This window comes from Hylobates moloch, unplaced genomic scaffold, assembly GCF_009828535.3.
Source record: "Hylobates moloch isolate HMO894 unplaced genomic scaffold, HMol_V3 SCAFFOLD_22, whole genome shotgun sequence".
Taxonomy (NCBI): domain Eukaryota; kingdom Metazoa; phylum Chordata; class Mammalia; order Primates; family Hylobatidae; genus Hylobates; species Hylobates moloch.
Window position 1 is genome coordinate 25,732,830 of NW_026652297.1, and position 11,048 is coordinate 25,743,877.

Here is an 11,048-nt window from a genome sequence, read left to right on the forward strand (position 1 = left end):
AGTAACTTTTTTTTTTTTTTTTTTTTTCTTCTTGAGACGGAGTCTTGCTGTGTCACCCAGGCTGGAGTGCAATGGTGTGATCTCGGTTCACTGCAACCTCTGCCTCCTGGGTTCAAGTGATTCTCCTGCTTCAGCCTCCCGAGTAGCTGGGATTACAGGCACCTCCCACCATGCCGGGCTAATTTTTGTATTTTTTAGTAGAGATGGGGTTTCACCATGTTGGTCAGGCTAGTCTTGAACTCCTGACCTCAGGTGATCCACCCACCTTGGCCTCCCTTGCTGGGATTAGAGGCGTGAGCCACTGTGCCCGGCCAGCAAAGTAACTTAAACAAACAAAAAGAACCCTTCTCCTAGGATGATCTGTTTACAATGGAAACAAAAACATTTTCCAGTTTAACCCATTTCTGACTGAAAGTCACTGTAGGGCTGAACCTTAAGGAAAACTAAGTTTAAACTTCCTTTGCATAGTATTTTGTCTTTTTTCCTTGGGTTAGAGGTGAGGACAAGAAAACATGACATAGTTTTGAATTAATATGAAAGAGGCAAAATTTGACGTTTTAAAATGGCCGAAAACATCCCAGTGTTCATTTTGTTGATAGGTGATATACTCTAGAGAATCAGGAATAGAGGGTTTAGTCATAATAAGCATATATGCTGTGGGTCAGGTGACTCACGAACATGTCAAACAGGCCAAGTTCTTTAGCAGTTTCTGGTTTGGTCCTGCTTTTAGTAATGTTGCAGTGGAACTTAGGCACATAGTCAAGTATTTGGTACCACTTCCCTATAACCCAGCCCACACCTCTTTACCCACTCTGAAGCTGGTCAATCTGTTCATCCCAGTGCCCTTAGAAGGTGAAGGTTTGGGCTGGGCCCAGGGGCTCATGTCTGTAATCCCAGCACTTAGGAAGACTGAGGTGGGTGGATCACTTGAGCTAGGCATTCGAGACCAACCTGGGCAACATGGTGGAACCCCATCTCCACAAAACAAAAACAAAAACTAAAAAAAAAATTAGCCACACTTGATGGTGTACGCCTATAGTCCTAGCTACTTGGGTGGCTAGGGAAGATCGTTTGAGCCCAGGAGGCAGAGGTTGCGGTGGGCCGAGATCATGCAACTGCCCTTTACTCCAGCCTTGGCAACAGAGTGAGACAGTCTTAAAAAAAAAAAAAAAAGGTGAGGATTTGACGTGGTTTCTGACACCATCTTGCTCTTGTGCATTGCTGCCAGTGTTTCAAATGCTGCTGAAGACGTGGGTTCTGAGCAGTGTTCCTTGTATTGTGTCCAACAAACAACTGCCCTGCAGGCATCTCTACCCTGGGCCAGTGGTTCTTTCTCTCATTTTTTTTTTTTCTTTTCTCCTCATACTTGTAGTAGGGGCTCTGCAACATGAAAATTAAAAGTATGAATGGGATGAGTAAGTAGGGGGCATAGACAGATACAGGGGTTAACCGTTCATGCAGTCTCAGGTCTTTATCCTTTGAAACCACTGGCTTTGGAGAAATCCTCAAACAGAAATGTGGAGAATAATGGAATTAAAGTCATCATGATGTGAATTGAGTAGATGATTTGCAGGTGTTCGAATCCACTTGCAGCTTCCTTTGAGGAAGGCATAGGTTGCAATGGGAAAGAAAGGCACCTGAAACCCAAGCTCGCAAAATAGAAAGGACTTAAACCAGGCTGGTGGCTCCTGTAGCAGCGTGTCTTTGAACTCCTTAGCATACCACTTCAGCAGGTTTCTAAACTCTACTGGGTAGAGCTCGCACGGCAGCACCACCTGCAGGTCCATGAACAGGGTGATGGAGGTGTGGCTGAGGAAGCAGAGACCCGGCAGCCACTCCATGCAGTGGCATTGTCTGTTTGTCAGGCCTGGACCCGCCGATATGAGAAGAGATAGTGTTTTCTTAATACACATTTTTCATGAAGTTTTTGAAAACCCCTTATATTTGAGTTGGAATCCTGGAGATCATTTAGTCCAGTTCTATAATTTTAGAGATGAGGATGCTAAAACCCAAGAAGTTAAGCATCTCTTTAGCCTGCACCATAGGTTACTAGAGGGTTCTTGTCCCTTAATTTTTAGCCAGGAAAACCTCCCATCACAGTACACTGCCTCTCTTTTTATCTCAAAATGACAGTGAATTTTCTAAACCAGGCTATAAATAAGAACATCTCTTTCACTTCTTAACCATCTCTGGTAAACAGTGACTGCTTTGCCCCTAACTGGCAATCTAGAGTGTTTTCAGAAGCCTGGTTTTTATCCAGGCTGCAGTCCAGGCCCAGGCCCACCCCTGTCTTCCTCTCTGTGCCTGTGGTCCTCCACCCCTTTTTCTCACCTGGCCCTTGTGCAGTACTCCATGCATGACAGCAGTCAATAACCTCCTAATTAATTAAATGACACTTTATAAAAGCTCTCCTCCAGGGGCTTTGAGAAAGCCAGGTTTGGCTAGCTGTAAAGTTTTCAGTAATCATTTAAGAAAAAAAAGTTATTCATCATCTTTATGGCAGATCACAGCCGCCACATTCTCCCCAGGAGTTCAATCCATCAAGCTCCTCAATGCAAGAATGGCTAACAAGGTCCCTGTCACTTTGGGTGAAATATACAAGCCTCACCAGAGGCTCCTGACTCCCACCAGGATCAAAGTTGTAGGCACCACTCCAGCCCAGCGTCCTCCACCGGAGAAGCCAGCAAGACAGCCTTGCCTTCCTTCCTATCTTTATTTGTAGAATGCAGGTGGAAAAGAAGGAATCCTTCAAATTTTGTTCTTTCATGAAAATGGGTTCCTGTGGGCAAGATATCTGCCATTATGCACCTAACCTTTTATATCTGAGATTTTCAAGAGAAAATGGTTTGACTATGGTAATAGGTCGGCTCTTTGAGATTTCCAACTCTCTTGTGCACATTCCACATTAATAACAACTGTCATAACTACTAGCTATATAATATTTTGCAAAGTGATTTCAATGATGCTCTCTCACTTGATCCTCACCTCGACCTTATAAAATAGACAAAGAAGGGGTTATTGACATTCTCATTTTGCAGATGAGTAAACTGAAGCATATGCATGGTCACTTGGGTTCTGGTGGCATTGCAGGGTTTGAGCTCAGATTTGGCTTCAAATCCCCTGTGTCGCAAACCATTACATCACCTTGCCTCTGTCCTCACCTCCCTTTCTGCTTTGTGTGTAGCACAATTGCATTTTGAATTGTTTTTTGTAGTCCTTTCTGTTCGCCTGTATCACATGTTACCGGAAATAAAATGCTCAAGAACAGCTGGGTGCGGTGGCTCATGCCTGTAATCCCAGCACTTTGGGAGGCTAAGGCGGGCAGATCACGAGGTCAGGAGATTGAGACCATCCTGGCTAACACGGTGAAACCCCATCTCTACTAAAAATACAAAAAATTAGCCGGGCATGGTGGTGGGTGCCTGTAGTCCCAGCTACTCAGGAGGCTGAGGCAGGAGAATGGTGTGAACCCGGGAGGCGGAGCTTGCAGTGAGCCGAGATGGTGCCACTGCACTCCAGCCTAGGTGACAGAGTGAGACTCCGTCTCAAAAAAAAAAAAAAAAAAAAATCAAGAACAAGACAAGAGGCCATGTTTGGACTTTCCAATCAACTCAGAGTGGACAAAAGACTTCATGTTGTTCCAGCTCCTATGCTGAAAACTTCAGACTATGTGGGGTTCACTCCCCTGAGCTCTGGGGCTCCTGTGAACAAGCCTGAGCTTTTCTCTGAGCACTGGTGTTTGGGCAGGGGTGAATCACATCATCTGAGGAGTAGCTTATGCTGTCTGTTTCTCCAACAACTGAAAAGAGATTGGAGAATATCTGAACAGAATCCAGGTCACACCTAGAAGATGTATGTGCACATGAGCCCATGTGTGTGTATCTGTAATGAGTCAATAGGACATATCCAGTTTCAATTTACACCCAGTACCTGCACTGTGTTGAGTGTTTTCACATGGGTTGTTTTTATTGAATTTGAATCCCTCGAAGTGAATACTATCATCTTCATTTTTCCAGACAAAGAATTGAAACTCAGGCTGTGACTCGACATTTGATGGTGACATACCTCCTTTTCCCCTCCCCCACCATAGAGTCCATGAGATTATGGGTCACACTGCTTCCTCCTGGATGGATGTTTTATCAGCATGTCCCTGTGAGCTGCAGCCTGATTCTTTTCTTATTACCATGAAGTCTAGTCCTGACCAACAGGACCCAGGCCATTGAAATAGTATATTCGCTCATTGCTCGGGAATGGGAATGGGAGGAAGGCTACGGTTCTGCCCTGAGTGAGGGCCTTGGCTTTTCCTTCCACGGATTTGGCTGCAGATCCAGAGAAATGGGAGCAGGAGGCTTCTGAGTGAGTATCGGTGATTTTCTGCTCTTCTTCTGCTTGTTTTTTGACATGCTGAGACCATCATGTGACTGATTTACCGGCTACCCCAGGGCTGAAAGCTGGTGTTAGAATTCCCTACAATGGAAATTGTTTCTGCAGGCAAAAGTGGAGAAACATTAACTCATAAGAACAGGTGTTTGTTCAGAATGGTGGTTACTAGAGCCTGATGTGTTCCCTTGTATGTCCTCCTGGGAGGTGGTGGGCAGAGAAGAAAAGGATCCAAGTGAGGTTAGAGAGAAACAAAGTAAGAACAAAAAAAAAAAAAGGAAAGAGACTTGTAGGAGGGAACACACAATTTTTTTAAAATTTTATTGTTATTATACTTTAAGTTTTAGGGTACATGTGCACAACGTGCAGGTTTGTTACATATGTATACATGTGCCATGTTGATGTGCTGCACCCATTAACTCATCATTTAGCATTAGGTATATCTCCTAATGCTATCCCTCCCGCCTCCCCCCACCCCACATCAGTTCCCGGTGTGTGAAGAACATACAATTTTTTTTTCAGCTGTCCAGTTTCCATCCCCTTTGAGTTATTTTCCTCCTACAGATGGCCCATGGCTGTAACTACTACCAAATTCACAGAGGCACACTAGTGCCCAGCTCTCACTCTCTTGAGCAATCCTGAAGAATTAGAAAATCCCTTCCCTCTCAGCTCAGCTGGAATTGGTGAAACCCTCAAAAGAACATTAGATTAGGTAGATAGATAGACAGACAGACAGATTAGATAGATTAGATAGATAGATAGATAGATAGATAGATAGATAGATAGATAGATAGATAGATAGAAAGAAAGAAAGAAAGAAAGAAACAGTCAATGTCTACAGATACATAAAAATGAGCAAGTTGATGAGGTGCTGGTGCTTCAGTCTAATTTAACTAAAGACTAGCCACAGTACAGAATGCAGACTACACAAGCCCAGCTACTTAGAAACTTCCAAGAGCTCCCCCTTTCCAAATCTTTCATACTTTTCCATCCCACTTTGTCCTTGGCACATTCACATTCACCATTCCTAGGGGAGAGGAACATTTTGAATGCTTACTATGTGAAACCGCTTGTATTCATCAGACATCTTGTTATAAGTGAAATACTAACTCAAAATAGCTCAGAAACAAAAAAGATAAACATTGATCCCTTAACTAAAGCTTGAAAAGGCAGGAGAGATTGCAGCCTCCTGGCTCTGCATCTGTCCTCACACCTGAGTCCAGGTTGGGGCTCATTCTCTTGGGTTCCTTTGCAGGGAGAGCTGGAGCCACCAGCTGTTCTGGAGGCCCTGGTTTTAGGAGTGGTAAACAAAGAGAAAAGGGGATAGGTTGTCAGCCCAGCTTCAGAATGAAAATCTTAGGGAAGGACTCCAAGAGGCTAGACATGGACCATATGCTTTATCCTGGACCAGCATCACAGCCAAAGACCAGGATGAGTTAAGTATGTGGGTCCCCGCCCCGGTATGCAGCTGAGGGAATGGGGTGTTGGGTGGGCAACTTTGCAAGCAATAATGAGAGTGGAGGTGGATTTATACACAGGAGGAATTGGGGGTAATAGCACTCAGAAAAACGGGAACATGAGCCCCACAAATGTAAAACAATGGATGTTCACTGAAGTATTGGAATGCATCATTTCATGTAATCCTCAGGCCAACACTAACATTTAACAAGCTCAGTGAGGCAGGGCTCTGGGTGTGTTTCATATTGTATCCATGGTAGCTGGAATAGGACCTGGCTCATAGCAGATCCTCCAATATGTGCTGAGTGAAAGTGAGCTTCCTGCTATTATGAAGCCCATTTTATAAGGCTTTGCAGGATGAAAGAACCGGCAGAAGGAGGGGATTTGACCTCAGGGTTGTCTGGCCTGCTTCTCCCTCCTTGCACCCCATGGAATTGCCCCCTGATGCGCAGTGCCATGGGCTCCCTGATCATCACAGGTTTGCATTTTGCAGCCAGATCCAGTCTCCACATGAAGGCCTGTCCAATAGAGCCCTTCCTTGTCTCTGAGAAAGAAAGAAAAGTGCAGCAGATGAGACCAGCTCAGGTGGGAGGCAAGCCGGGCAGGAGATGGAGGATGGGGAAAAAAATTGGAACCAATCCTGGGGAAACCTGCCCTGGTCTCCTGAGGAAGTACCAGGCAGGCCAGGGCATGGCATCTGGGGCCCCTGTTGGATTTAGAAGTAGTCCAGGTAACTGTCAGGATCCAAGTGACACAGGGAGGAGGATGGGACAGCTGGTGACACTAGATATCAGGTTGATGGAGGCGTTTTTGGAGCAAAGGAGTTATTTGAGAGCAGGATTCTAGCCACATGAATAGGACTCAGGCATGGTGACCAGGCCCCAGCCAAGTCAGCTGGGGTCCAAGTAGGAGTGGCCAATGTCAGTGAGAAGCTGAGGTGCCGGGCAAGACCACTGAGGCAGAGGCAGCATGGTAGGACAACGCCATGGATCGTCTGTCAGTGGGTGCCCAGAGTGCACCCCGATGTACTGAATAGGAAAGTAACAACCAGACTCATTCCAGACTCTCCCTCTAACTACACACACACATACACAGCAGCTCCTGTTGGGAAGGCTGAGAAAAAAAGGGACTGACAGAAGAAAGCAACAAGAAAAAAATCACAGTGCAGTCAAAAGGAGCAGGCAGGCTGGGCGTGGTGGCTCCTGCCTGTAATCTCAGCACTTTGAGAAGCCAAGGTGGACGGATCACTTGAGGTCAGGGGTTCTAGACCAACCTTGTCAACATGACGAAACTGTCTCTACAAAAAATACAAAAATTAGCCGGCCGTGGTGGCGTGTACCTGTAATCTCAGCTACTCGGGAGGCTGAGGCAGAAGAATTGCTTAAACCAGGGAGGTGGAGGTTGCAGTGAGCTGAGATCGTGCCACTGCACCCCAGCCTGAATGACAGAGTAGGACTCAGTCTCAAAAAAAAAAAAAAAAATGCAGGCAAAACCCACGCCTCTGGGTAGTCTAGTAGTTTTGGCTGCTTCTACATCTCTCTCTTCCCTCAGCCAGGCCTCTGTGCAACTGCCACACCCCACCCCACCTTTTTCCTCTTGCCCACCTCATGGCTGGCATTGTACATCTCAACTTTTAATTTTCCAAAGTCAGACACTGCGATTGCCCCGCAGCTGTGCATGTGAATCCCCTCCTGTCCACAGCCAGCTCCGCGCAAGTGTCAGTCTGGGGAAATCTGGAAACTGAGCCCCTGACGCTGTACTTTTGGGCCAAGCCTTCACTGAGCTCCTGGCAGGACCGAGCCTGCGCCTGTGCACGTGCACCCTTCACAGTGAGGAGTGCTGTCTCAATATCCTGGGGTGACGTGGAATGGAAGAGTCTCTGAGGTCAGCTTTGGAAAAAAATAAAGCAAGAAGCTGGAATATCATTAGTGTTTAACTCCTCTCTCTCCATTACTCGCCATTAAACCAGTGAGAGGACCCAGTGTCCATGTCGGCTCATACTTTAGAAACTGGATTCAGCCACAGAGAGCGGATAAGTGCTGATAATTGTCTGCCCCGGAGGAGCTGTGGAGGCTGCTGCTTCCCAGGAGAGCTGTCCCACAGCTCTCAGGGCAGGAGGTCCTGGCCCTAGCCCTGTGCCTCCTGGCCTGCTGTCCCCAAGGGCCCGGCCTCTAGTCGACACAGAGCCAATGCTGGCCTTGAGCAGCAGTGGAGCCTCCCTTGCCTGCAGAGCTATGCCCGCTGAGCTAACAGAGAAGCAGGGGATGGGGCGCAGAGCTATTAGCTCGTCTGAAGAGTGCTCCCTCGATCAAATAAATGAACTGCACTGTTTACTGTGTAAACTTGGACTGAAGCAGCCGCACTGAGCGAGGTTCATAACAAGGGCTGTTAATATTTATGGCTGACACTGGTGGCTCCTAGTGACACAATAATGAGCCCATCATCCCCTGAGCTGGAGTCGCTACCACCTTCCAGCAGATGCAGAGAGCAGGAGGGAGGAGTGGGGTGGTCGGATGGGTGATACATGCCTAGCGGTACCCAAAGCCTTCCTGATCTGGATCTCAGAGTCCATGCAAGATGTAGAAGTGACTGCTGAGCACCCGCTGTGCACAGATCATTGAGCCAGTGCTGAAGATGTAAGGGCTTCTAGGAAACCACTGAGTAACCAGAGAGATGAGTGCTACCAGAGGGTTGAGGTTCAAGCTGGAGTTGGCCCCCATCCCTGGGTTAGATACCCGAGTAGAAGGATATGGCTTCCTAGATGAACAGCCTCAGCTCTGGGAAGCTAGGGTCATCTTTACATAGAGAACGTGGCTCCCAGGACTGGGGGGCTCAGTGTCTCTCCTGAAAGACTGTCTCATTCTTCCCTAAAGAGCCTCCCTGAGCTCTTTTCCAGTTCTCTCCTGGACCAGGAGCTCCAATTTGAAGCCCTCAAAGCTCGTGAGAATGGGCTGGCTGGAGAGGAGGCAGCAAGGGAGACAGTGAGAAGACCCCTGAGCGAGCTTAGTGGCTGCACACTGAGGCTTGGGTCCTCTCTCGAAGTGGTTGACCTAGGGCGTCTAGGGGCAGCTGCTCTCCCTGGGTGGGCCAGGCACTGATCCTCAGCACCCACGACACTTTCTGGCCTAAGTGATCCACTCTGACTCTAGGCCTGCTCTGCCAGCCCCACTAACTCTGTGATGTTGGGCAAAGAACTTTCCTTCCCTGGCCTGATTCCATTTTTGCACAAGCAGGGATTTGGGCTAGATAGGAGTCATTAGCTTGTCCTAACCTAATCTGAATGGCTTGAAGAAGCCAGACCCAGGATGTGTAGATGCATAGAGAAAAGGAGCAAGGGGGAGGGGAGGGCCAGCCAAGGCACTTTGGTCCAAGGCCAGGCTTCTTGGGGTCCAAGAACCCACGAAGTGTAGGCCACAGCATATGTGTGCATATAGCATTCATTATTCTTACATAGCTCAGAAACAGTTCAGAATCACTGCATGCAGCCCTAAGGTTCTTTCAAATTCTGAGATCCTGTAGTTCTAAAACTCCCACACCCCATGGAACTCGCTCCTTGAGTTATGTTATGGACGGGGCTGTCCGAGTCTCTCTGCACGCACAGTGGGGCAGCCTTCAGGGGTGGAGAGATCATAGGGGCTGGCACCCACGTGGTGGATTCACATAGTACAAGGTTGAGGGCACAGCTTTTGGAGTTAGACCTGAATTGGAATCTGAACTCTCTGATTACAGTGATGTCTGTAAGTCTTAGTCTCTTCATCTGTGAAATTGGCATAATAATGCAGGGTGACTCTATGTCTGAAAACACAGGTGAATACATAATGAGCCATTTGTAGATAGTACATTACAGTCTGTGATAAAATAACATGAACTGTGTGTTTAGATTGCATAGCCACTTCCTAGTAGCATCTACATCAGAGGGTGGTTTAGAGGATTCTATGCAATGATGAATACAAATTCCCTGGCACAATGCATGTGCCAATAAATGTTACCAATAATGATTATCGTAATGTTTATCTCTGTGCCATGCAGATCAGTGTCCTGGGCTAATGTTCTCGGTTCACCTCTTGTCTCCGCCGGGCGGTGCCTCTGATTATGAGCACACCCTCAAGTTTGCCCAAAGTGCAGTGTGGAGGGAGGATTCCTGAATTTGGAGGCCTCAATGGGAACAGATAGACCCAAGAGGAGAAAAACTAGGAGTCCAGTCAAGCCACTGGAGGCCCAGAGGATCTTGCAAGGACAGCAGACATGTGGTTGAGAGGAACAAGGGGCAGGCAGGCAGCAGAGTCCAGCAGGAGCTGGGACAATGGTACAAGGGAGGCTGCCTAATTTATAGCACCCCACGGTCCCCAAGTGCTGATTGTGGCCCAAGAGGAGCCAGAGACCAGCAGGTGAGTTCTATTCTTGATTGCTTTCGGTTCACAGGTGCTGTGATTACTTCTCAGCAGGGCAGTGGGTGGGGTGGCCAAAGCAAAAGCAATGCAAATGGTGTGGGCAGCTAAGCAGCATTTCCAAGAGGGGAGAGGACCTGATTGTCCTGCAAACCTGGGTCTGCAGATGCTGCTCTTTCCCCATCATTCTTTCATTAAAGTGGAGCCAGGAACTTTGTGGAGGTGGGGCATAGTAGCTGTTGGGTAGAGATGCTTATAGTGAAGCTAGAAGGTCTCTCCTGAGTTCTTCAAATTAGAGTCAGATCCCTCAGGGCTCAGGATGAAGTAAAGTTTGGAAGGAGGGGAGGCTGTTTGATGGATGGAAAGAACAAAAAAATCTATTAGCAGTGCTTTGAGCTCCTTAGAGAACAGCTCCTGAGGAAGCCAAGTAAATAACTTCCTGATACCCAAGATTTGTTAATTAAGCACTTTGAACAGGCTCTGGGAGGAGGGGCAGACAACTGCAGAATCCGACTTCTGAGTCTCCCGGTCTCAGGAGAGAGGGCACGTGTCTCAGCGGCCCGACGTGTTGCCCAGCCTCCGTGTAAGGGATGGGGCTGCTTCACGACAGGAGGGAGGCCTGGTGCACGGTGGAACCCCATGTAGAGAGGACAGGGCAGGGCCTGAGCTGTGCACACAGTGGCACATATTGTGCTATCCTTTTTGACCCCATGAGCTTTGTATTATGCAGAGATAGCAACACCTGACATGTCCAGGAGAACAGCCACCTGGCCTCACTCAAGGGGATTCTGGGGAGGAATGTCTGCCCGTGGATGCCAGCGT

General features: G+C 47.7%; 1 pseudogene; it reads right to left on the minus strand.

Moving 5' to 3' along the window:
• Positions 1–1,122: 1,122 nt before the first annotated feature.
• Positions 1,123–1,838, minus strand: LOC116461964 (sigma intracellular receptor 2-like; annotated as a pseudogene).
• Between the last annotated feature and the right edge of the window lie 9,210 nt (positions 1,839–11,048).